Source organism: Phalacrocorax carbo, chromosome Z (genome assembly GCF_963921805.1).
Source record: "Phalacrocorax carbo chromosome Z, bPhaCar2.1, whole genome shotgun sequence".
NCBI classification, from domain to species: Eukaryota; Metazoa; Chordata; class Aves; order Suliformes; family Phalacrocoracidae; genus Phalacrocorax; species Phalacrocorax carbo.
In genome coordinates this window covers 36,123,686-36,148,353 of record NC_087548.1, presented here as the reverse complement: position 1 = coordinate 36,148,353, position 24,668 = coordinate 36,123,686, and the positions used below count along the sequence as shown (strand labels likewise).

The 24,668-nt window shown below is 38.1% G+C and overlaps 1 protein-coding gene across 12 annotated transcripts in view; it reads left to right on the top strand.

The window, feature by feature from the left end:
* BNC2 (basonuclin zinc finger protein 2) overlaps positions 1–24,668 on the top strand; it is a 326,513-nt gene that overhangs the window by 234,700 nt on the left and 67,145 nt on the right. The window lies entirely within an intron of this gene.

Genomic DNA, 24,668 nt, shown 5'->3' with positions numbered 1-24,668 from the left:
AAGTCAAAAATTCAGATTCTGAATATTGGGGAACTGATTTAAAAGATTAGATTGAATATAATTTATTCTTGCTTTCCATTTTATCCTGGAAAAAGTTAGGTTTGTATTTTCAAGCTGCTTCTTCCTGTTTTGAAAACTACCATAAAAAACAATGAAAAATTAAAACTTCTTTAGATAAAAAGGAAAATCAACACAAGAACTCTAGGAAGCAGGAACAGTAAAAAACCCCAATCTTGTAATATCAAAAGATTTTTTAGCAAATTGCAAGAACTGGCTATTCTGCAGTAGAGTTCCTGAGTACTAAAAAACCACGCTGAGTATATAATGTTACAATCCACAAAAAAACTTGTCCAACCCATCTTTTTTTGAAAGAATTCCATAAACTAAAATTAAATTTAGTTTAAAAGAATTTAAGTAGTATTAAATCAGTTGCTTTCTTTCTGTGAGCGGGTTTCCTCTTGATAGGAGTATTTTAAAGAGTACCATGGGATGCAAAACAGAGATGTTCCTTCCCATTTGTAGACTCAAAGAGTTAACATCAATTTTCTGCCACAGCTGAAAGCAGAGATATATTTCTTGGGAGAAAAGGAGTGAGGAATTAATAATGTCTGTAGCAGATTGCTCAAACAATTGCGTTTGTTGTGAGGCTGCAGAAAACCTGGGTGTTACAAAGTTCAAGAAGCTGTTCTGGGACAACTGACCAGCAGAGGTGGTGTGGTCTAGAGATACAACAGCAGCTGCATATGATGTGTATACCATCCCTGACCTGGTCACTTCCAGTCTTCATTTGGAGGCTGTGGCTTCAGGAGCCTGTGTTGCCTCAACCACATACAGCTACCAAGTTGATTTTATGTGATGAGTTTAAGATGCATCTTGAAAGAGTAAGTTTCTCATAATGCCTACTTGTGTGTGTTCTTGGAGCATGGTACTTGCTGTGTTATGAACTGAACAGCCTTGTAGCCTGTTACATATTTCAGTTTGCTAATTTTGTTACTGTGTTATAGTGCAGTATTACTGCATATAGTATTAATACTGTCCTATAACAGTTATTAAATGAAAGATTGTTTATTCCAGTAGTTGGAAGAGTATCTGTTCAGCTGGAATGAAGAGTTAGCTCTCTCATAGGGTCAATACAACCATTTTTCTTAGGCATGGAAACATTGTGACATAAGTAACCTGAGCTTTAAATTTTTCCTGGAGTAACTAATAATAAATACATTTTCTCAAAGTTTATTTTTGTTTGGGGGTTTGGTTTGGGTTTGTTTCTCTTTTTTTTTTGGTGAGTAGTAACCTGCAGGATCAAATAGATCAATGAAAATATAGTGCATTGACATGAAACTGCTTGTTATATCAGTGTTAAGATTTGTTTGGAGCAGGATAAATATGTCACTGCAATAGAAAGTTTCATAGGCTTTGAAGCACTTGTGAGAATTTAAATGTCATACCGGTTTGAGGTGCTTCAGAAGTGCTTCAAACTGAAAATTTGATATGGAATTATACATATACTCAATAATAGCGTCAGTAACATTGTATGAATTTCCAATACTAGTCACACCAGACATTAGACATGTGTCTGTTAAGGCTTTCAGCTTACGTTGTAGTACTCTTTAAGTCCCTCTCTAAGGTACTAACTTTCACTTCAGCAGACTGTTTACCCTCAGTTCATACAAGATAATTGTAGGGGAATTTCAGCAGCTACTGCACTGTACAGAAGTCCTTGGTTTTTTTCATCTACCTATTCAAAGGAACAGGACTTGTATGACAATGCTTTGTGTAAGTATTTTCACCTTAGTTCAAGAGACAATAGGGAAGGTGCTTCAAATATCTGAAGTCTCTATATGCTTTCTGTATGTGGCCAGGTAGTGAAGAGAGATACTGGTTGTTCCTATTTGAACAAAAAGCAACTCACCCTTTTTGAGGCACCAGAGAAACTGTACTGGGGGGGAGGGGCAGGGGGTGTGTGTGGGAAAGGGGTTATAAAAATGCAAACCAAAAGAGTTCTGTTTGTTGGACACTAGAGACATAAAGCCATAAGGAGCGAAACTTAATTCGTTACCCAGAGAACTGCTTAGTCACTGTCAGAGGTGGGTTCTGATTCAGAAAGGTGCATAAGCACCTACCCAACTTTAAACAATTAATTCCCTTGACTTCAACAGGGTTCTACTCACGTTTAATGTTAAATATATGGTTGTATAGTTTTCTGAATTGGGGCTTCAATGAATGTGTGTATGTTAGCTTGGTCAGCTGAGGTCACACAACAGTTCCCTTCCCGTAAGCATTGGCCTTTAGTTGAAAAGGAATGAACAGTAGGTTATGAGAACTGTATGAGAAAGTATGTTTCCATTAAAAATTGTACATTTGTAAAGATTCTTTCTTCATTGTTAATTGTTTTCACTGGGGTGGACTCCATCTCTCTCTGCACTGACATTTATTAGATCTCTCGAAAACCGGCCACAAGCCATGGATCGTTTGTGGCATGTTTTGCACATGGAGACTCACTAATGAAGCAGATTCTCATAATGAGGTCTCCAAGTCAGTTTCATCATGTCCATGAAGACCAATGCCTCACTAAAGGAAGTCTTAACTTCTTTGGTCCAGGTTGCTGCTCTTTTTCTTTCCTGCCCCAAGCAGGAGTTTTGTGGGGTAGATAGAAGAAATAATCAGTGAGCACAAGGTCCTTGCCCAGTTGGTCATTCCCTTGCCAGTGCCTGTGGGTCAGATATGGGAAGCTGCTGCAACCATCATTCCTTTCCGTTCTAGCTGGGTGTCTGCAGACCACCCTAGAGCACAGCTCTTTGACTCGAGCTGCTAAGGGAACTAAGACTTTGCCCAGCATGCTGAGCTGATTACATACAAATGAAAAGATGAGTTTCTGTCCTCTGAAATTTATGGACATAATTTACCAAATACCCTCTGTGAAAAAGAGGAGTCTTGCAAAAGTGGTTGAAGTACTTGTTAATACATGACCAACTGAGGTAATGTGAAGAACACAGTACAGCTAGGTATGAAATACAGAGAGGGGAAGAGTCCCTGAATGTTACATTTCCAACAAACTTTGGCATGTTTAGAAACCAGGCTTCCTTCCTGGGATCCTGGCCTTTTAATGCTGTTCGCAGCATGTCCTTTATGTCACTCAAGAATTTATAACGAATACATAAAAACCAAATAGTACTGATTTTGTTTGGAAGAAAACAGAAGACTTCTGCTTTAGTGGAGGGACTCACTTTGTGTGTGGAGTTATAAAGAATACAATATTGGACGTATATTGTGTATAGTCCTTGAAGAATTGATTCTGACCTGATTAAATGGTAAATAATGTTGGCTGATATAAAATAAACAATCTCATGGTTTGCATTATGTGGTTTAGAATAACTTTTGTAGCTTTGTTTGTTTTTGCTGAAAGGTAGCAGACAGATCTTTGAAGTTATTATTTTTAAACATACAATTTTTTAAAAGTAAGTTGCAGTTTTACTTTTTGAGCATGATAGCAACAGGCACTGATATCTCCATGTAAACCTGACTGTCAAAGTGTGTGCTTCCAAATTCATAGACCTATCCTTGAAGACGAAATAAAGAAATTGACATTTCAGTTTCCATCTATGAATACAATAAAGAAAATTGTCATTTAGAGACAGACTCTGGTATTTATTTTAGTAGTGCCTTACTGTACAAGCAGTGGAACCACTTGTGCAGTGAGGCAACGTTTAGTTGAAATGGAGATGTCAAAACTAAGCTCACCTTGTTCACTCTAAATTCCATGCTTTTTGACAGTTAAGCGTAGTAAATTAAATTTTCAAATTTCATTCTTTGTGAAATTTGACTTGTGTCTCCTCTGCCTTTAGCCCAGCTCCTCTAGCATATGCCTGTTTAAGTAAAAATGAATTTAGGAATAGGAGGGAAGGGAAATAAGGATGTAATCAATAATATCTGGGGATATCAATGCAGATACTGAGTTTTCAGAAGGCTACTAATGCCAAATCCCACCTATATTCAGATCCTGAATCTCTCACTGTACCTTTCAAAATGATGTTGTGACTGCTTGATTGTTTTATGCCCCAAAGTTAAGTTGTGTGAAAAGCAGTTTCCACAATGTGTAGTGTTTAATAAAAATACTTAAATGGCTAATTGTTAAGATAAAATGTAACCATCTCACTCAGCTGTGGCTGTATATTTAAATATTGATTCACAGCGTGAGAAGTTCAGATACTGAGGAATCATATCAATTGTCCCTGAAAACTGGAATGAAACAGAAGAGGAAAAATAATTAAAACTTATGAAAAGCAGAAAGCAAGTTATGAGTAAGCTTAGCTAATAGCACATCCACCCCCAATACATGCGCATGCACACACATACGTGCATGCCTATGCATACACACACAGGGCTATTTGCCTTTTAGTGACGTTCTCTTTGGAATGCCTGAACTGTAAGATTTGGACCAAATCCTGCAAACAGTTACAGTACTGAGTCAGTTTGTGTCCATATATTTTAAAGCCTCAGAAGCTTTTTGAAGTGTGAACCTTTTCTGGCTCACATATCTCCACTAGAGCATACAAGAGCACAATGCCCCTATGGCAAAGAAATGAGAAGTGGCAGTAACCATAGATATGAACAGTTTCTTCCCTTCATCTTGGAGGAACCTAGCTATTGACGACTAGCCCTCTTTTCCTACCATTTTGTAATCTGTTTGGGACTGCATTTCAAGAAAAACTGAATTTGAAGCTTAAGCATTTAGTTTATTACCTTTTCTCCACATCCTGTCTTTTTTATTTTAAGATTAGCCAATTGACACGTTTTGTTGGAGGTCAAAAATGTCTCTTTCTGGTCAGACATCTAGTGCAGGGATACCCAGCCTGAGCTTCATGGAGGCCTAGAAGTTGGTGGAGCACCTGGTTATAGTCTTGGCACATGGCTGTTCTTGCTGGTATTTAACTGCTCCACTTGATTAAAAGACCACAAGAAACCCCATCAAATCCTTTCTTAGTTCTTCTTTTCTATGCAAGCAGTTACTGAAGAGATGTATCTTTGCATTAGGATAGCAAAGGGCTCAGAAACAGTTTCTTTCAGGATGCTGATCACATTATGAAAACATTTCCAAAATCCTGATGTAGGGTTTGGTTTGGGTTTTTTTTTTCTGCTTCTCTTAGTGCAGGATTGTACAAGAGAAATAGATTTAAAAGATTTTTGTCCAGGCCACTTTTAATATACTCAGTAGTACAATGCTTCATTCCTTTGGGAAAAACTGGGTAACAAGATTATTGTAGGTATTGTAAGAACATTATATTACAAGCTTAACAATGTGGCTTTCAAACGTGGGAGGGGGCTGGAGATAGAAGAAATTATCTCCACAATAGAAATATATTATTTCTCATATCAAAAGAAAACTTATTTGAAAACATTTCCTTTGCTTATTATATTTTTTCCCCCATTTATTCTTGTCCGTACAGGACACATTCAGCATCTGTTCTCTTGCAAAAGCCCTCAGGAAAAATTAAAAAGCTGTTCTTGCAAATTCATCATTATTATTAAGAACCATAATTCACCTCGTGGTTATCTCAGCCCTTCTCTAGCTCTTATCTGCACTCTGTGATGACATTGCCTTCTTGAGCAAGGCATCGTTCCAGCCTCATCTCATCTTCCCCCCCTTAATTTGTACCGATGCGTTGCAGTTTGGTGACAGGCAGTTGTTCGTGCTTGAATAACCCAAGATTTGAATTCTACAGTTTGTGGCATCCATGTAATGCTTAGCAGTGGGTACAGCTGTTAACTATTCGCTTGTAAATAATCTTTTTCCCCTCTCAACCTGTCTCCCAGGTAGTGTACCTGTCACCATTAATAACTCATCAGTAGCTCCCCAGTGATTTGGCCCATCACTTGTCATTCACAGTGGAGCACTGCTCTGGCCTGCTATTGAAGCTCACACAAGCTCCTTCAGCTATTCACTCATCCCAGCAGCTGCACTGTTTCATGTTCCTGACTTGTCGGAGATTGCAGTGTTGGGTTCCACTATCAGGCATCTCAGTTGTCCTCCCTCATTGGTGACTGCGCGCCGAGCCTTGCCTTTGGGAAGTGTAATGTTGTCTGCTCCAAACATTACAAATTGTTTTAAGTCAACCCTCACCCAGCCACATTGATTTCACTGGAAGTGTAAACCTGGAGTTCGTTTGGACAAGTAGCAATTATTTCCACACATCTGTTTAATACTAAAAAGTTTGTCTTACTGTTTATTTTCACTGTGGTAGTAGCCTCACTGACATACATGCTCCAGAAATCAGAACAAAAAGATAAATTAGACTCTGTATTGATTACATATTTGGGCAAGGGAAGGGGAGGGAAGATAGAAGTGACTTTGGTTGCCACCTTGCTATAAAAGATTAGTTTTTTGAGAGTGGTATGCTTCCTTTCCAAGGAGCCCTGGCTGGGATATTTACTGTTACCTCATCTTCTTGCTCAGTAGAAACTTACTGTAAGCATGGTGCAGCCTGTGGACAGGAAGTCATTCAGGGTCAATGTAAGGGGCAGGTCTCGTGAACAAAGATAGCTCTTTGGACAGGCACTCTAAAGTGAAGTGATGCATAGGTAGCTGCTGAATTAGTTTTGTAGCTGTTGGGTTAAGACAGTTTCTACTTTACCTATTTCCTGAGTAGAAACTGGGGCAAAGTAACTTGCAACATTTAACAGCTATATTTACATTAGTAGAGGTAGTACTCTGCGGCGGAACACTTAGCTTGAATTAATTGCTAATGTAAAGATTTTCTGGGTGTATTCTAACAAATCAGTGAAAACCAGAACTTTTCTGCAGGAATGACACTACAGGAATGCCACTGCAGGAATGCCCTGAGGAAGGCACCACTGGGAGAAAGTGCCTGTGCTAAGTTTGTTTGGATGATGAGTAAATGGCAACTCCAAGAGGCAATGATTTGAAGTTGAAATAGTCCCCCCAAGCTCTTTGTAAAACTCGAAACCACTGATTGTATGGAGTCGCATCATTAATGGATGAGCCTTACTAATTTGTTACAAGAATGTTATACTATGTGTAGTTAAGGCTTTTAATCTGGGCTACAAGTTGAGTACTAATCTCCATTGAGGAATACTAAGTTAGCCTAAATGGCTTGCCCGAAGTAACACTTAAGTGAGGTAAGCCAGCAGTGGAATATTTGTCCCCTAATTCTGGGATCTTGCAATAGTTGTTGCGCAACTAACCAGCTAGATTGCTGGCCTTAATTGGGTTAGGTGCAAACCCCATTGAAGTTACTGTGAGCAATTCCAGTGCGTGCAGGCAATCAGCGTAAGAGGCAGGTACCACTTCAGACTTTAATTGAAGGTGCAATGCAGATAGTGTGTTGAGATAATGCTGGCCCTTTATGGAATGGGAGCTTAACCTTGTAAAGAAACTGGCATGGATCTTCCTTTCGGGCATCTATATACTGGACTGTTCCACTCTCATGGGGTTGCTGGTTGGAAGCTCATCTTTTTGTTGAAATAAAAGCTTCTTCCTCACAATTAATTATTAAGTGTTCCAGGGCACTATTATATATTTATATGTTCTTGAGAGCTCTTCTCTTACATGAGCTCTCTCTCTCGCTCATTGGTGTAATAATGTCGTTCTGATAGCTGTTCACTCGCTTCATTTCTCTCTGTCAATTTATGGTCCTGTCACCCAAACAAAAGGACACTGTATTGCAGAAGGGGTCATAAAAGACCAGCAAGCGCTGGAGGCATTGTAAATTAATGGAAGGCTACTCTATTTTTAATTCTAATACAAGCAAATTCTATATTGATTTGGTATATTTAATTCCACTTAAATTTTAGAAAGATTTTACCTTACTTTAGCTATCCTGTTTGTTTTGCAGATCTCTTTAGGTACAGAATGCTTTCCTAAGTTTTTGGCTCCAATTGTTTTTGGCAGAGAGAAAATTGTCTGTCCCCAAGTTTATTACCAATGTGTTTTCTGTTTTTTGCTTTCTTCTCTGTCACACCTTTATTTTTTCTTGCAACTCTGGGTGGTAGTTATTCCTCAAAGAAATATTTGAATGTACACCCATAAAGACACTCACATTAACTCACATTCTCCCCTACCTCTTCAACAGTTGCTCTCAAAAAGCACTCAGACAGCACTTCTCAGACAGTAATGCATGTTGCTGGTTTGCTTTATTGGTCTCTCTTTGCTTTAAGAATTTGCTTTCTGCTGGACACTGTAGGGTTAAAAAAATAGTTAGCGGTTTGGCACTTTCCAGCTGCTCCTCAGGAGAATATAAAGTGCCTGTGGATCAGGTCCAAACCAGTGGATGTTTAAGAGAAGAAGAAAAAAAAACTAGCTGAAGAGCAACATTCTTGTGTGACTTCATTACCTTCTCTTGTGTTAAAAAAAAATATATTGTTTTGCTTTACAGTTTTAAACACTCAAAAAAGTTAGAAGCACCAAATGACCTCCAGGCCTGTTGGCTCTCCAGACTCAGTTTATCAAGTCTCCTCAGCCTTTTCCCTGTAAAAATCCAGAGTGAAGTGTGAAAAGCATCAGAAAGTCTCATTTGTGCCAGTACAGCCTTTTAGTCGCTTGCCAGCACCTTCATCTCTTCATATGTTTCTAGCTAAGGTCTAACATGGAACAAAAACCCGATAGCAATAGAGACCAGATGCCGGTATTTCTTCTCTGTCACTTGGCTGCTGAGCAGATGGAATTTATATCAATCGGGCATGCTAGGAGGAAGAGGCCGTGGCAGCCAACATGTGGAACTGGGGCTGAGTGACATTTTTGCTAATGTTTTGTCCTTGTAGAACATTATGCTTCCTCTTTGCTTATGAGCTGTGGTTTTCCTGACTCAGACGAGGTTCCAAACCCAGCTGGAATGGTTGTCTCCCCACCGCCCCCCTTTTAACGGAGAGCTGGGAGCGATGGAGGAGTAGTGGGGCCCTGCACAATGGAGTTCTTTATAAAAATACCTGACATCTGCATGCAATGCACCCAAATCATCTTAGCTGAGCAAAGAAGTTCACTGGGCATTACCAGTCGCTTTTTGTCTGTTTTTGTATGCTTGTTTGATTTATATAATGAGTGAATGCCTCTGGCAATGGAGTACTTTGAGCATGTTATAGGACAGGAGCAATTTTCCAAGAGGTACTGTCATACATGGTCTCAAAATAAGAGTAGTAAAGGCAAAAAAAAAAAAAAAAAAAAAAAAAAAAGACCACCAAACAGGCAAAACGGGCTTTTTCTTTCTGTTTTCAATATCCTCTTGAAAAAAAGAAAAGCAAAAACTTGAGAAAACTTCGTAAGGCATAAACTGCTCCAGTACCCTCTCACTGAAGCCATTCTGCAAGCAGAGGCAGTGTACTGCAGAAACCATAGAATGAACACGGGCAGGGAAGTTTTGGAAAGTGATATCAAGACTACCTATATGCAGAAAGTAAGTTCCCAATGAGGCTGCCAAAATCAGCAAAGAAACAAAGCAATTGGAGGCAGTTCATTTCAAAAGTAGGAAAAGAAAAGAGTGAGTGCCATGGTGGTGTGGTTTCTGTTCTAGCTCTGAAACTGTTCCTCCTCCATGTGAACAGCAGTGTGATTAGTAAACAGAGAGCATCTTGTGAGTAAGGAGCTGCACAAATCAGACTTCAGTATCAGGAATTTATGGTTGTGCCCAAGTTACATGGTTTATAATCACTTGTGGAATTAGTTTTAAATCAAGATTAGACTTACATTATATAAAAGTCAAATAAGTAAAAGGACTTGAGCACTTTAATTTAACAGAATTTGTTGTGCTCTTTAAAGGAGGAGTGGTGCAGGAAACATGAGTTTTTGGATCCCTGAAGACTTCTGTTTGACCTGCATGTCTCATCCTAAACTTGCCAGCCAGCCAGCCAGCCTTCCTTCATCTGAGAATGCCTTTGTAGCTTGTCAATTTCTCTCCTGATTCATCTAGAAGGGTCACTAGAGAGTTGATGTGAGGTGTTACCTCGTCTGTCAAGTTGTGAGCAAGCTGTCTGAAGGCAGCTTTGAGCTGGTTTAGGAATGGAGGGCTGACTGCATCTTCAGACTGAAGCCTCTTAAGTGCTATAAAGTACTCACTTCCGGATTGAATGGCTAGCTTGTCCTGGAGTTTTGCACAGGTCCGATGTTTTGCATACTGGTCCTGCCAGTTGCATAGAATCCAAGACATTTAGCAAATCAAGTCAGGTAACAAGTCACCATGATGTACATTTTTGGTGAAAATGAGTTATAGTGGCTTCCTTTTATAAGGCAACATGCTGTATTTAATAACACAGCCATAAAGCAACACGTAAGTGTTAGGTGCTAGTAAGATGAACTGAATTTCAGTGGAGTCCAATGCAACAGGTGGAGGCCAGATGCATTTTAGGTGCAGTCATGCAATACCTTGCATGTCATCAGCTCATTATATTTCATTCCCATGTGAGCATGAATAGCACCTTATAGAACCAAACCTTTTTTTCTTTTTCTTCTCTTACCTGGCAGTGCTCTTTACTTGGTTTGATGGACTAATATTTTAGACTTCCTTGAAGTACATCCATTTGTGACCAGGAAAGTGTTTGACTTTTTTTTTTGTTTGTTCTCTTCTCTAGTCATTATGACAGAACATTTAACCAATAAAACACTTTTAAATCTGATCTGTAAAATGAAGCTGAAGGCAATCTATTACAGAATTCTCTTATGCTTCTCATTGGGTTGATGCTTCTGATAAGTAATGTTTCCACAATGTTTTTGTCACATTAAAATATGGGAGGCCAAAAAATTCCATGGGGTAAAACCATATTCATTATTAGACTGATTTCTCATCAGTTGCATCCAGTGATGTTTCAGAGTAGAATAAGAACTGGGAAAAAGGAGGAATTGTCATAGGTCATAGACTTTGCCAGTACGTTTACAATTATTCATAAAGAAGCTGCAATACGGGAGCAGACTGGATGGATAGCTCTGATTTTCCCTTGAAGAATGGGATGCGTATCTTGACTTCCACCTCCTGAACTCTTGCATGCACAGAGGTAAACAAATGAGCTTTGTACATGCCATAGCAGTAAAATCCATAATTCCTGACAAGGCTTGAGGAAACAGGGTTTTGGCTTTTGTTTTCTTGTGGGTTTTTTTTTTTTGTTGTTGTTTGTTTGTTTGGTGTGGTTTGTTTTTTTTTTCTCAGAGTAAAATCAATTAACCTGTGTTTGTGACAGTATGTTAGTAACAGTTTTCTGGTACTGAGTTTAACTCTTGCTGGTTGAAAAGAAGAGATTCGTGCACATGGAAACAAAGAGGATTGTATCACTTCATCACATGCTTTTAAGTGTCACTAGGGCTGCAGATCTTGGCTATTACTTGATTGTATTTTGCTTACATACAGTATAAGACAAAAATTACCATATAGGGGTATGTAAATTGCTGATGTTTCCCAACCCAGCTGAACTAGCTTCTCTCTCCTTCACATACACACACACACGCACATGCCACTGTAGACCAGTACATAAACTTAACAAATCTGAATCTTATCTGAATCTGCAACATTTGGGGGAATTGCAGAGAAGGCTGTCAGCACAAACAGCCTGTGAAAACTCACATAGGTTTGGAATACAGCTCCCAGATTTTCCATCCATGACATGGTAGTTCAATTTACGCTCACTCTTAAGCTCTGTGTTTTATAAACAGTATGTCACTTCTCTGCTTTAGTTGTGTCAGGATGGTCCTGATCAGTTTGAGGCAAAGTAACAAATAGTGCATTTTAATACCAAAGGTAATGAAACCATGCAGGAGTCTTCAGTTTTCTCGTTAGGGAATGACTGCTAGTATTGTTTCTGATTCTGAGGGAAGCAACCTGGTGTTTTTGTCTGGGGAAGAAAATAAACCTGTGGGTAACATGAAATAATGAAAAAGAACATTTCAGAATAACATTCAGAAAGGCAAAAAATATGCTTGAATACCCCAAAATGACTATTTGCAGTTGCTTCTGTGCCAGCTGTTCATTTTACATGTAAAAATGCTAGGTATTTAAATGTGCAAATAGGGGCATATTCTGAAGATACATATTTAGGATGGTTTTCAAAGTTAGTTCCAAATTTTTCTTTCTGTCCCTAGCAAATAAGCCCCAGCATCAGTGCGTCTAGTATGCCATTTTCTTCATATAGCCTTGGAAAGAACTTCATTATTAATTGTAATGCTCCCTTGCTGTGAATAATGAAACCAAAATGAGATTATACATCATGGTAGGATTATTAAAATCAGACTCTTTATCTGTGTTAGCATATGATGGCATACCATAAGGAAGCAATAGCATGGATGTGTTAGAGAACACAAGTAACAGTCTTCTCAGATTTTTAGCAAATGGTATATGGAGCACACCGTGTCTAGAAAGAAATCAATGCAAGGAAAACAGTGTTGTTTCTCTGTGAAGAAATCCAAGCAGTATGAAAATAATTACGATATTTGGATATTTGATGACTATATATGCAACATAGGGGCAGATGCAAAAAAATAACACAATAAATAATATGCTTTTTGCACTGGATTCACAATCCAGTGAATTCTCTTTGTAGCCTAACTGGGTTAAAAAAAAAAATCATGCTCACAGAGTTGAATATTTAACAGAATTTTGTGGCAGAGGACTGGAAAATATAGAAGAGCTCTTGTGTTTACCAGGCCACCCCGAAAGGCAAGAGGGCATAAGGCACTTATAAACAGTGGCAGAGCACAAGCAATGTTGTCTTTGAAAAGTTTTCATTTTTCCCTTGAATCAGCTACAGTCTCTTGCTTGAGGTCACCACAGTTTGCAATCTTTGGCAGAAGGCTTCTTCCATTTTTGGTAGTGGCAGTCTGAATTTTTTGGAAGTATTTTCTTCTCAAACTGCCACTATCTTCCAAACCTGTTTCATGTTATCATTGTCAGATGCTTCTTCCCTGAGTTTCTCAGAACAAAATGTTGTGTTTTCCCGGGATTGGGCTGTGGTTTTTTTTTAAGCTTGGAATTGAGAGTCATATGGTTATGATTTGAGAATGTCAAGCCTGATTTTTTTTTTTTAACGCAGTACCTTTTTCTCTGGGCAGTGAACTCACTGTAGAAACATCAAAGGGAATGTGTGCTGCTGGATCAAGGTGATTTTTTTTCTCGACCACATCATTGCCAGCTGTGGTGTTTATGATTAGAGGCAGGCGTTCCAGACACCTCTGAGTCCTTGCTAAGCGTCAGATCTTTAACGGGATCCATCCCAGCTGAATGACACTAAACAGACAGCCGGGGGGAGTTGGTGGGGTAGAGCAACAGAGCAGGGGATCTTTGGTACTCAGTGCACTCACCAGCCAAGCTTATAACAAACTCTGCTAATGCTAGGCTTTAGGCTGCCTAGAGGCCCTGCGTTACGCCTTTCAGGACTGCTTTCATTAGCAGAGGGGATGACTAGAGCCCAGCAAATGCTGTCATTGATCCTCTCACACTGAGTGCATGGATGTGCAGCATTCAGGTCACAGCCTACTCAGCTTTGAAGCAGCTCCATTTCACACTCCTGACAGCCACATACTGCCAGCTTGCCAGAGCTGACACAATTCCTTCTCCGATCTGATTCTCTGCTCTGTGCAGCTAACTACATTGAATTCCCCATGGATGCACCTTCCACTAGAAATATTAACACTCGTTTACTGGTCCTGTTGACATAAGAATTCTGCAAATAGCTAGTGCTTCTGATAGCAGCACTCCATTTCATGTGTTCTTGTTTTTGCTGCCTTTCTTGCTACCCACTTTTGGTGAATATTTTAACAGTTTCAGTGCTAAATTATTTTCCTGAGCGGAAAATGGGCTGTACCATCTTCCTCAGACTAAAAGTTAGAAACCCAGATTAGATCCAGTGTTCCTCTAGATTTACAGAGTTTTTGCTTTTAATTGGGGCTTTAATGGGGTAGAGGGGAGGAAGTTTCAAATCCAGCAGTTTGCACAGAAGTCAGCTGGCTTGTATTTGAGGCAATGGTGAGGAAGCAGCTATTGTATATGGTACCTTAGAGGCCATCCAGAATAAAGGTCATGTAATAAAGGTTCCAGTTAGAGGAAAATTCAAAAGAATAATATAAATTAGTCAAACATCACTGTTAAAGAAAATCAAGACAGTGCATTGTACTGAAATTGCTGGATCTTTTCCAGTGCCATTGTAGCACATCTTAGGAATTCCACGTAAAAAAAGTTTTTAAAAATTCTGGTAAGTGAAGATTTTGTTTCCAACTATATGCTGATTTTACATGTCATTGTCTTCTAACATTCCTGAGCTTGTGCTGCAGCAATGGAGAACCAAATAAGTCCAGAGGAAGTGAGTTACTTTGTAGCATACAGTAGTAAACACTACTTAAGTCAGGCATCTCAGTGTAAGGATTTCTTAGTTTTGTTTTGATTCAGGATGATCAACAGGAGTTGTTCCAGTGTGCGAGAGAAGAGTTCCTGAAATCAGTCAAGTTCCATTAATGTAAAATCAGTGCAAGATGAGAATCAAGCCTATTTTGTCACATGGCGAGGGAAATAGGGTCTGAGCATGTCTTTCTGTTTCAGTCTCTCCTAATGGTGGTAACTGAGCCTCAAAAAATTTGGATGTTTCAAGTTGGAAAAAAGTTTCCTGCAGTGCCTGGAATTGTAGCTCTTCATTTTTTCTTGAGAAATGGACACTGAAACTTGACTTGGAAAAACAAAGCTTTGATTAATTAAATAATTAAACTGTTTCCCTTGATAATAAAATTGAGGTTGTTTTCATGATTCAAAATCTTGAAGCTCCATTTAAAAATACCCTCAGGTGACTTTCACTATCTAACAAAGTCTGGACCTAATAAGACAACGAGTTGTCTGCAAGATCTTCAGCCCAGCATACAAAATTGAAAATTTTGAGATCTGTTCGTCACTACTAAGGGCCATAACATGATGTCCTGGCTGACCACCACTTATCAGGACACTTGCCTGCCTTTTTTCTTTTCTTACTTTCTCTGATTATCTGCTGCCTTGTCATTAACTCAGCTCTTTTCAGCCTCTGGTCAAACTTTTATTTATTTTTTCCCATGTTGCCTGTAATCATCAACCTGCATAATCCATTTTTCCTGCTTTACCACCATCTTATTTTTATATAAAACTACCTTGGGAACAAGGACATTGGAGAAGAGAGATTTGTTCTTGTTGGTCTGCCTTCCTCCCTGAAACAGAAGAGAATAAGTGAACAGTGTACAGCTATTTTACTTGATATCATATCTCTTATCTTCGCTAATTCACTTCTCCAACAATCTAGAAACAGCAACCTGGGGGTGCTGCCATCTGTTTTCACCAATGGGGAGCATTGATTGAGGTGCTTGGAGCTACATTTGGTAAGGAGCTGAGCTGATCCATATATCAAACCTGAAGAAGTGAAATGATTTTAGTGATTAACTAATTTTGCAGTTCAATCCTAAAGTATCAACTGCCTGTCCCAGTGTAATTATTCAGTAAAGGGGGAAAGAAGGGCAAAGGAAGGAAATGGAAAAGATAACAACTTTTAAATTGTTGCTGTTATGTCAGTTGGTTTTACAATTAGCATTATTTTATGGTATTTTGCACCTCCCCAATGCACTAGTAGCCCCAAGTACCTTCCCAAAAGAGTCTGCAAAGATAGTTTTTTTCACAGTTCATGATACATATAGAGAACTATAAGAGTGCCAGACTAAATTTAGGAGTTGTTCAATAGAAGAAGTTTTCATTAGGACACACCAGTCAGTTTGTCAAAACTGAGGGAAGGTATTAGTGAAAATATTCCAGTTTTCATTAAACTTGCAGTCATGACGTCCTTGTCAAACCTTGAAAAGGAGCTAAATATCCCTGAAAATGCCTGGTAGCCAAAACTCCTTTCCCCCTTCAGAATTAAAGATCTGTTCTGCCTAAGGAAAGCCACAGGCCTGAACCTGTGTTACTCTTACCACCACGCTTTTGGGCATTCTCAGGTGGTTCTTCCATAGTTTCATCTGAAGTTCTTGCTTTTGGAAAGGAAGAAGAGGGGTCAGAGGGCAAAAGAGGTATTAGATGACAGCTTTGTCTAAGAAAGGGAAAAGGACATATAAGCTTATGAGGGTTTTTTGGTAAATGAAATAGTCAACTCATTAGGTAACCTAGCACCACTGTGGTGAGCATCACCAGATAATTTTAAAAAGTTAAAAGGTATAATACAAAGAGACTAGGAAGTTTCAACTAATAATTACTTTGCAATGATGACTAAAAATTCAGGACTTCTTATTTTATTTCATATCTAATAAGAGTATTCCACCTAACAAATAATATTTAGCCCCACTTATCCTTGAGGCTAGACTTGATAGAATAGAAATATCTATGAAAATATGACTGGCCTAAGAAAGTAGAATTTTGAAAGAATCATTAAGCTTCCTTCTCTACCTGAAAATAACCTCAGATAAATGTATTTCAGAATAATTTAATCTAAGGGGACCATATTCAACAAACTAGAAGATGAGTTTTCCTTAGGAGGAAAAAGCAGATGGAAAGGAAATAATGTAAAATATTGAAGATAAAGGAATATTGGTGCCAAGGGAAAGGGGTGTATTTTTGTTGACACAATTGTGTTTTTAAAGGGTCATGTTTAGAAATATGATTAAATCCCTAGCTTTTGAGTGTTCTAATTATCTTCCTCTCAGAAGTAATTGAATGTAAAAGAGAAAGGAAATAGGCAACAAATTTGGAAAACTACACATGTTGACTTCTGAAAAAGAGCATGTTTAATACCGGCGTTAAGTATCACAAACATGCCATACAAGTATCCCCTTGTGTTAACATTTCATACACTAAGTGAGTTCTTTTGATTCAGTAGTATACAGGTTGATTGCAGGTGACATAAATAACACCAGAGGAACCACGGGCAATACTTTGAAGTTTCTTGGCAACAAAATTTGTTTGAGCTGCTAATGGCTAGTTCTTTAAATTTTTTTTTCTTCTTCATGCTCCAGCTAAAACCTGCAAACCATCCTTGAAAGTTATATAAAATATATACACATACAGCCTGGGTAGAATATAAGTATCACACAAAGCATAATTAAAGTATACCTAAATTGCAAGGCAAAGCACTCAGTAGCCAGGAAATTCTGTACATGAGATTGCACATTAAACTCAGTTCCCTGCCCTTAAGCATATACATACATGATGTTTCTTGATTTCATGAGCACATGCTGGGGGGAGTTTGTTTGGGGTTTGGTGTTATTTTTTGTTTTCTCGCCAATAGTGAGTGTTCAGTATTTATGTAGTCCCTCTAATGAATAGTTCCAGCAATTCTTTTGCTTCATGATATAAACCGTACTCTGGCAATAGAAGTACTGGTTTACTTTTGGTCTTTTCTTTGGTTCTTATTGAAACAGGTAGCAGCGGGGTTCTGAAACACTGACGATATTTTTTTTCCCTACCTCCTTACAAAGTAATTAGGTGGTTTTATTTCCACTTTGTAATATGCTGAAACAAGTCTTATAAGATATCTTATAAAAGAGAAATATTTTGGCCAGTTCTTTTGATGTTGCTTTTGCCAGACCTTCAGGAAACATAACATGGTGTAAGATTTGGTCTGTTCAGAGTTTGTTTGATGTCAGTTGTGAACATTTTGCAGTTCTTCCCATCCCATTCTAAACAGTGCAGTTCAGCTTGCCTGACTTTGGAGATGTATGGGATAGTCCTTCCCTGTGGACTGGTGATGTAGATTTCTTCTGTCAGGGGAAAGAAATGGGTCCTTTCATTATGAGATTTCTCTTATCCTGTGACAGATATATAAAATGATCGTTTGAGTCATGAACTAGAAATGCCACATTTTCTGAACTGACTTGAGCAGGATTCTAGCTCACCAGGTTCTTTATGTTGTAAATATTAGGAGAGAGGAAGGCCACTCTTAGTACTTCACCTCAATCACAGGAAGTGCTCAGTCATAAGGAACTGTTTAGCTGAATCACACAGAAAACAGCAGCCACAGCAGGGACAACCTGAAGTTCTACTGAGAGCCTTACAAGGGGAGGAAATGCCATGACTGGTGCTTGCTAGTGAAGGATTAACATCCCCATAATAGAGATACTGCCATTTTTAAAGGAAGCCATAGGAAATTCGTATCCTCACAATCCATTCATATAGCAGGAATCTTGTGAACCACAGTGCAGTTTTGTTCCATTTGAGCTTCATCCCTGTCCTGTCTCTGGCATCTTCTCTATCTTGTTCGTTGTGCAAACTGCACACTGAATCTCCAGCTGAATTCATCATCCCCACCACTAGTTCCCTTTTTCAGTCTTATTTTCTCCCTGACAAAGATGTCAGCCTGACTCCTGGTCTCTGTATTTGCCAGGAATGTCTTTTCTCTCATGCAGCCATCCATTCCTCCTCCAGGCTATTAGAAGGAACATTTGCAGAGAACTGCATCTTCAATCCCAGCCACATGAGGCTGGTACAGCTTCAATTCAGATTGAAGCTTTAGGGAATGTAGCTCTGGAGCTCTAACATGTTGCTGCAAAGCGTATGCACACAGGCTAATGTCCTGACTTGATGATACTTCAGCTGGTTTCCACAGATGCCACAAGGAACATCCTGGCAAAGTTCATGGAAGGTATTCAGACAATACTCAGAAATCTAAGTTAGGTATTGATACTGAACCTTTTACTACTGCTTCAACTACTATTATTACTAATCAGCCTGAAACTGACATTTGGCACGGGCAAGAAACTCGGTGCAAACAGGCTCAAGTCAGGCAAAATGAAACAGATGTTTGTAACAGGAAGTTTTCAAGATCTTTAATGTGATCATTTCCAAAGTCATAACTATTACGCTTGTATCAGCTGAGGGTCAGAGCTAGTATTTTTTATTTCACAATGTCATGGCAAGTCCCTGAGAACAATTTAGTGTGGGAGTTGTTGGAGAGTTTGGGAGAGCGATAAGAAAGCACTGTGGTAGAGGTATTATAACAAAACAAGTTGTGTGTTCCTTACTGTGTATGAATAATAGGATTTGTAGTGTCTACACCTTAGTTTTGCTCCAAGACAGCCTAGTATGTGTGGCTGGTACTTACTGAGTTGATCACCAGAGGTCTCACTGACCTTGGCAGCCTTATATGACTCAGACTTTCACATGGATGAAGTGTTCCTGAACAATTTCTTCCAAAGTACTGGGCACAAACAGTCCTTTTACTTACTTTACATCAGGTGGCTACCACTGCTTTTTTGATTTTCTCTCTTTAGACTTTTTTTTAACTCTTATTTTTTTGTTGTTCTTGTTGAACTATTATATTACAATCACTACAAGAAATTGTCAGAATACATTTCCTTTCAGGTGTCCATTAATTTTTTACTTAAAGAAAGACAGAGGAGGTTTTGTTCTCATTGCAGAAGTAATCAGCAATATCTCTGTTCAAGTGGAAGTCTGTGCTATTATAATGTACTTTAATCCCTATATTGTGGTATCTGAGTGCAAAATAAGGTGTTATTTTTTTTTTAAATAGTAACAAATTTATCATATGCTGAAATATTTTTGTCCACTTATGTTGTCACTAAAATTAAACTGTTAGACCAGAAATTATATGTCATCCTCAGCTCTCTAACAGCATTTTGGTTTGGGGGGATTTTAATAGCAATTGAACATAAGTGGTTTTGAGAAACAAGAGCTTGGGATCCAATAAAGTATTCCCTATTAAAAATGTTTTGCACTTTTTTTTGAGCAGCGTAGCAGCTTGGTCAGAAATTCTGTTTTATAATTTTTTCCTAAGTCAGAATTTAGTATTCCAGAGGCTTTCGGGATAGGTTCTGTAGTTAATAGTTGGAATTATAAATTCACGGAAGATAACTTTTTAGTGACACACTAACTTGTCTTGCAGTGTTTTAGTTTGCCGTCATACATCTTAATCATCCTGTGCTAGTGAAAGAGCTGTCTTATGGTGATGCAAAATTAAATTATTTAGTAGAATCTTACTGTAACATCTAGGTTCATGGACAGAAAGGAACTCACAGCCTTTGTCTGTATTGCCTTACTAAAGGCCCCATTGGATTATAAAAAACTGAGAAATCATCATGCCTAACTTTGCCTTGCTGACTGCTGATCCTATGTGCAGTACATAATCAAAGTTACATGTGTTGAAGAGGACAGATCATTTCACAAAGAATGTATTTGGTTCTGATTCATACAACAAAACTATACAAAAATGAAAGAATTCTCGCCTCAGCAAAAGAGTAGTTTTATAGATAGAGTTAATATTTTACATTTCAACTAAGAACTTCTGTATACACATACTCGGGCAGCTGACAGAAATAGTCTTTAAAAGGGAGGTGGTATTTTCAGGTGGTTAAGTTTTATAATGGAAAATCTGGACATTCTCCAGATAAAATCATTTTAGTTGGTCAAAATATTGGTAAGGAGTTTTTAGTAGTTTAAATATTAATGATCATTAAAATAGTGTTCTAAAATATGAAATATTTATATTTAAAATTCTATGAATAAAAAGCTCCTGAATCTATTAGTGAACTATAGACAACACTGAAAAACACAGTGCCTCTGAGGCCAGCACACTAGCTTCCTGTTCCTGGCCTGACATGGCTTAACTTTGAAAGGATTTGACAGCCTACCACAAGCTTGTGGGAAATGAGAAGGAAGCACATCTCAGGATTTGTTTTCACCGCCTCTCCTGTGAAGTCATGTTTGGGAAGCAAAGATGGCTAGAGTGGAGCCTTTTACGTTCTTGTCTATCCTGTGAAGCCTGTAGAAAGAGGTGCCAATCCTCTCTCAGTGCCCAAGACACTTTCTGATGTGCCACAGGCATTACAGAAGCAACTGTTAGGCATACGTCTAGTATGATGCTGAGCTGTGCAATAGCTCTTGTACAAATTATAATTTTCTGGGACTGTTTCTGGTCTTGGTGACTGATCCCACTGGAAGGATGCTTAATTTGCACAGATTGAATAGCATGGAAAGTTTTCTGAGGTGCCTTGAAATTTTCGTACACTTAAAGGTGGATTTAATTGAGATTGTACGTAATCTGTGTATGAACATGTTTGCATTTGGGAACTAGGATGCTGTAATTCAAGTACATGAGTCGTGGGTTTTTTTGTCTTGCTGAGGTTTGATGGCCTGAAAATTCATGGTTCCATTTCTGGACTTTAACTTTGATGCTATGGCACTGTTTATTTACTATTCTTATGTGTTGTTTTTTTTTCCTTTCAGACATGGTCCATAAATCCCAATTAACAAATGTATAAGCCACCTCTCACCTGTCACAGTGTACAGGTGCCTCTCTATCACCTAAAGAGATGGTTAGTTAGACTGGCAAAAGAATTGGCAAAGGCGGTTTCAGAGACTGCGACCATAACAGCACCGTGGAAAGCATATTTAACTAGACGGGTCCATTGATCAAAAAGTCACCTGAATTCTGTGAGCAAGAGCCTACTTATCCATATATTGAATGCTGGGGGGAGAGCTGAAAATCAAATAACATTGTTTATTAAGTGATTATTCATATATGCAAATATATGACTGCCTTCTGCATTTAGGAGCTCTTTGGAAAAGGGTTGCAGCAGTTCTCAGGGCTGTTTGCTATTAAATATTAACTATTGAATTAAGAATTGAATGTACTGTATGGAAGAACTGAAAGTCTTTCCAGTCTGCCTGAGGACCAGAGTCTCTCAGGGCTTGTATACTGAAGATATGACTGACACCAAAGGCCATGTATCATGTTGTATTTGACATAATCTCTAAGTTTTGCAAGATAAATATTCATTTTTTTAAGCCCCATTTCTTTCTGTGTAAACAACGACAAGATCGATCTTAAATGGTTTTGTTTTTCAAATGTTCCTTTAGAAGTTCTATGTCTAATACAAAAATTAATTACTGGTAAAAGTTCTTAAATGTAGCATATCTAAAATTCAGCTTTAAGATTATTTCCTGGGGATAAAAGTAACATCTTAACCACTACATTTTAATTTTCTGATGAGGTTTTTTCTTCTACATGCCTCTCTTTCCAGGCCTTTGTATGGTGCAGATTTTCATGATTCAAGGGTTAAAAAGCCAACTTAAGGTCTATAAATCCAAAGACAGTTTTACTTATCAGAGTGCTGTTTTTTACCTCAGTAGACTGCTGGTTCTGTCATTGGTGCCAGGCTCTGCCTTATCACAAAGCCATCAGCCCTGCATATTGGAATGCTCTTTGTTTGGATTCTTTACTTCTACTATAAACAAAGATTAGAGCAAAAAATTTCAACTGCGGGGCCCATGCACTGTCAAACTGTTGCTGGAAAATCACTGTCATGTGTTGCATAAAGTTGCTTGCTTTTTAAGAACACTGCTGGAATAGGGCATTAATTTTTTAATACCAGCATATTTCACACATGGTAAGAATGATGAGGGAATAGTCTAGACGTTTATATTTGTATAGCCCTTTTTAAAAAAAAAATATTGCATACTCAGCTATCAAATGTGAAACACCGTTCATGTTGTGAGTACCAAAAGTGAACCACACAAAACTGGGAGTCTTTATTTAATGAATTAGCCATGATTTCACTGAGATTCTGTGTGCAGAACATCATATGAGGAGAACATAATTTCCAGAACAATTTCATTTCAGATAAATTGATAATGGATTATAGATAGCCTTTCTTTTATGGTGTTTCAGTGTCTTCTATTTCGAAATCAGCAAATGTTCAGAAAAACTAAAGCTGGAGAGGCAAATAATTTTCAGTCTTGAAAATATGTTGATATATGTTACAGTAGCAGTTAATTCCAGTATTGCTTACTGAGTTCACACATCCCAGATTAACCAAAGTATTTATGGTTTTGCATTCATAACCATAGGTGGCATAACATTTTATCTCCAGAGATGTCTGTTCGAGATGTAGGTCAAAGGCATGAGAATCTTCACCTCTATTTGTCTGCAGCTCATTTCCAGCAACTCTCTTGACCTGAAATTCAATAGTTTCTTTCTGTGAAACATGACTTAAGCAGCAAAAAGAGTGTGAATTCCCCTTCAGTTTTTCCTAGTTTTGCTCAGAAGGATGAGGATTTTTTTTCTCACTGTTATGTTAGAGGTTTGATTCTTTAAACTATGAGAAGTTTTACTTTCCAGAAATGTCTTTCCTAAACACATATAATTGGGCACAGAAATGTTAATCAGAAATGTGGTTGGGCTTGCATACCACCTTCGGCTTTAATGAGAGAAGTGTATAGAGAAACAAACAGGGCTTTTCTTTTCATAGGCTATTGGAAAAGTTCCTTTTTGCTTCATAATTGAATCTTCTGGAATGTCCCTTTCTAGATAGCTCAACTTGAAACTGTTGAACTCCCTTTCCAGAAAAAACCCTGGAAATTAATAAGCTTCTCTCTAAATGTATTTCATGGGCTTATTGATATATTAAAAACTACATACCATATTGGTGACACACAGATTTGCCAGTTTAACTGATTAATAATGGCACTTAAAATATTTATAAAGACAGTATTGAGTTAGTGTATATATAGACCTACCATGGCAATGGCAAAATGCATTAATAAATCACCCATTTGCAAATTCTAATGATAATATGTTATATATAGTTATATTCTATGCAAATTATATATAGTATATAACCTATACAAATGTTATAAACTTGTTTATATAAAATTTATTGACTACTAAAGGGATTTTGCTTGTTGTGACACAATTCTATCAACATGGCTTAGAGGATCATCCAAATATCAAGAAGGTGAATTCTGATTTTAGTGTTGTTGAAACAGCGTGTTGTATTCTGGTATAAAAAATCTCTGGGAAAGAGTGTGTAGCTATGAATATGTATTACATTAGCTAGTCCACTGACCACATTTCATGTTATTTTTCTTGACTGTGTGTGGGAGCATGAAGTTAAAAACATACCCAGCTGTCTGAAACATTGTTTTCCTACTATGTTTCTTCCTTTGTTGCTGCCATTTTGTAAAAGTCTGTGCAGTTTGCTCTGAGATTGGAGAAGACCACCTCCTTCTTGTGGGTGAACCATGAGAAAAATGGGTTGTGTTACTCAGGATGCCAGATTAGGAAACTACAGTGGATCCTTCTGGGCTCAGAATATCTCAACCCTTGAGCCTCTGTCTCAGCTTCACCACCATAAGCTTTGCAGTTGGAGACAGCAGGCTTTCAAGCATTATGCAGGATTTACATTTCCATTACCTATCTATGGAGGGGCCTTTCTAGCAATCATGGTCTGTTTCCTACAAGCGTGTGATGATTGTTAAAACAGGAGAGTAAATGTCTTGCTGAATGGTTAGGAAGATACTGCAGTTGCCTGTGAATAGATGATAAAATGATAAAGTTGGCAGAAGTTACAAAGTGAGTGGTATAAAAAATGGATCATTAGGAGAAAAGAACAGTTAAAATATCGTATTTTTCTTCACTTTGGACAGCATGTGTAAACAACCTATTGTTTTTGGGTTACCACATTCAACCCACAGAGGTGAAGTGATTACACAGGCAAATGGGTAATTTCACACTAATAATTTTTTCTTTTCCAAAACAATGTATTTTTCACAGGTGAGGATGCCTTTTTCTATTTGCAAATATCTTCTTTCAAGAAAACTCTAAGTGTGGAACTAAAGAAAAATGCAAACAATTTTAGACACTTACATACTCTCAAGGTGATGTTTGTGCCACCTCTTCCTACCCAACTAGCCCTCCCATGCTGATGGGTTAATGACTGTCCCATCCTC